The sequence below is a fragment of the Belonocnema kinseyi genome, chromosome 2 (assembly GCF_010883055.1).
Source record: "Belonocnema kinseyi isolate 2016_QV_RU_SX_M_011 chromosome 2, B_treatae_v1, whole genome shotgun sequence".
In the NCBI taxonomy this organism is placed as follows: domain Eukaryota; kingdom Metazoa; phylum Arthropoda; class Insecta; order Hymenoptera; family Cynipidae; genus Belonocnema; species Belonocnema kinseyi.
This window is the reverse complement of record NC_046658.1, coordinates 79762688-79765771: the sequence shown is the minus strand read 5'-3', so window position 1 is coordinate 79765771 and position 3084 is coordinate 79762688. Positions and strand designations below refer to the sequence as shown.

Genomic DNA, 3084 nt, shown 5'->3' with positions numbered 1-3084 from the left:
CTTCACGTCCATAGTTTCACGCAATTCTTTTACCTTGAGATCATTTACTCGCCTAGCATTCCAAACACCCAGTGTCCATTCGTCGCCTGAAACATGACCTTTGATAATTCAATATAATTTACCTGAAAATTATGATAGGCATGAAAAATTACTAAAAAATAGTGCAGCTAGGGAGGCACATTGTCGAAATTATTTTTCTTTTCATAGTTTTATTTCGAAAGAAACGAAAAGGAACCCAGGGAAAGTTTCATTTCGTTCTTTTCTGTATAAAATATGATTAACACATCATTTTGACATTATGTCTTCGCAGCCTCATTGTCTTATTTTCTTAAACAATTTATAACATAGCTTTTTTATATTGAGCTTAGTTTTCAGCAATATTATTTTTAATTAATCGAAATAATTGACAAATATCCAAAAATGCCGCTTAATTTCGTTAGAATTCATGGAAAAAACATGATTGATTCAACAGTGTCGCGATACAAAATATACTTCACACCTAATTGAAATATTTTTTATAACATTTAATTTATAAATACAATTTTATTTTATTTCTCTATCTAAAAAAGTGGTGTGACAAAATGTTTCCTAAATCTTGCAGCGATTGTCGTTGAAACCCTTATTGGATTTTTATTGCTTGAAATTGTTTGATATCTTAAACGTGACATTTTACAAATTAAATCTAGAAATAATCCCCTTTAAGAATGGTTTAGTATACAGTCAAGTTCAAAATTACTTAGGCTTCAACTTTGATTTATAAAACTAACAAAAAAGGCCCTATTGATTATTGAAACAATTTTTATAAGAGAAGCCCAAGCGTAAATAACAATAAAAATAGTTGAATTCATAATTGTTTAGTTAAATATAGTTATTTGTATATTTTCGTTTTTTCCGCTTTTGATAAAAGTCGTAATTAGTCTTCAATTTTAATTTTAAAAAGCTCATTATATTAATTGAAAATTACTTTAAAAATTGTATTTCTCACTTTTTTATGGATATTATTTTATTTTGAAATATTACGTACAATTTTTTTTAGTCAGTCATTTTTAAAATGGAACAATTTTCTAAATAGTATATAATAAAAACATGAAAAATAGAATTGTAAAGAACCTTTCAGGAATAGAATGAGCTTTTTAAAATTAAAATTTAATGAAAATTACGTCTTTATTAATTTTGTCAGAGCGTGAAAAAAAGTTTTGAAAATTTATGGGAAATTTTTTAATGATTTTTTAAAGGATTTATTGCAAAGATTTATTAAGAATTTTGTAAAGTTTCACGATAATAAAATAAAACAATTTAAAGATATTTCCAAGGATTTAAGGAAAAACCTATTCATGTAAATAACTATATTTAAATAAATAATTAGGCCCTCAATTATTTTTATTATTATTTATGCTTGGGTTTCTCTTTTCGCTGGAAGTTAGTATATTTTTAAAAGAATTCTAACACAAACTCGTGAAATTTCCAGGAAAACTCAAAAGTTCTAAAAATAATGGTTCTGTTCGTTTTTTTTTCTTCGGAAAATAAGATATATATATATATATATATATATATATACCAACAATAATTTAATTCTAAATTATTAGATTTCATAGGTTAACAAATTAGTCAACAATTTAGGTTTTCGATTTAGTTCGCAGTATATTTCCAACACAAAACTCATAATTTGAACCAGATTTAGAATATTTTAAGAATTTTGATTTATCTTAGTGTTTTTTGTCGGAAATTGGTATTTTTAATTTTCAAAAAGTTAGATTTCGAAGAAGATTCATACTTTATTGAAACCTAGTTTAGGTTATATTGACGTTTCATGATTCCCAGCCTCCCGTCACCGAGAGTTAAAAATGGCCCATGTGTTGAAAACGGCCATGGGAAAACGTTTTATTTATGTAATTATTGTGAAAATTACACGGGGGATTTTTCTAATAGTGTTTTTCTATTTTTTCATCGAATCATTTCCATTAATTATCGCTCCGGTATGAAAATCAGATTATAGAAGTGAACTCAAAGAACACCCTAAGACCCCAAATAAACGAGTTAGAAGCTTTTTAATAATTATGAACGATCTGAGGAGAAATGGTATCGGAAAGAGTTTAAGGCAACTTTTTAAATTTTGCATAATAAATAAAAAATGCAGGAAAATTTTTAATAATTTTTAGAAATTAGAAGGTTTAGAAGGTCTGACAAGATTAAAAAAAAGAATTTTTCTCATATTCGCGAGCAAATTTTAAATAATTTTTAAAACTGAAAAAGGTTTTCAAACATAACAAACGATTTCCTACAACTTCTAAAAATAGTTTAGAAGATTTTCAAGCAAAATTTTTTAATTTGGTAAGATTGCAAAATTAACTCGAACAAAAATTGGGCAAGTTAAAGAAATATTTAGTAGAATTTAAAAGAATTTCCAAAGTTTTCAAGAGAATCAACAAATTTTTATAAAATTTCTGCGAAAATTTATAAGATTGTAAGGTAATTTTTTAAATTTGGAATGATATTTGAAAATTTTGAGAAAAATTCGTGTCAATTAAAAATATTTTCAGGAATTTAAGACGTTTTAAATAGATTAAAAATATTTGAAAACTTGGAAAAATTTTCAAAAATGTATCAAATATTTCTTGATTTCTTTCCAACTTCTAAAAGTTCTAAACATCTTTTAAAAGGGCTCGAATTTTTCATAATATTTCATAAAATCCTATATTATGAAAAGAATTCGTGAACATTTTCTAGATTCTTTTTTGACAAGCCTAAAATATATAAAATCTTTAAAATTTTTTCAAGAATCTTATGAAAATTATATTTACATAAATTTAAAAACAAGGTGATAATACTTATTTCCTTGTTCTCAATTCTCAGAATTTAATCTCAACATGGATTTATTATAGCACTTCGAAAAATAATTTTCTATTAATTTGAGTGTTGTGAAAGATAAAAAAATATTCGTTAATGGTCTTTCTTTAAGAATGACATACAGATTTTAAAATATTTTAGCTTCGTTGCAGTCTAATTGATTTAAAAAACATTACATTTAAGAGTTCGTTATTTCATTGTAATAGAAAAGAATATTTTAGGATTGATCATATTCCT

The 3084-nt window shown here is 24.8% G+C and overlaps 1 protein-coding gene across 1 annotated transcript in view; it reads left to right on the top strand.

Moving 5' to 3' along the window:
- The window catches only part of LOC117182735 (uridine-cytidine kinase-like 1), a 26672-nt gene that overhangs the window by 6530 nt on the left and 17058 nt on the right, over positions 1-3084 (top strand). The gene's annotated exons all lie outside the window — the stretch shown is intronic.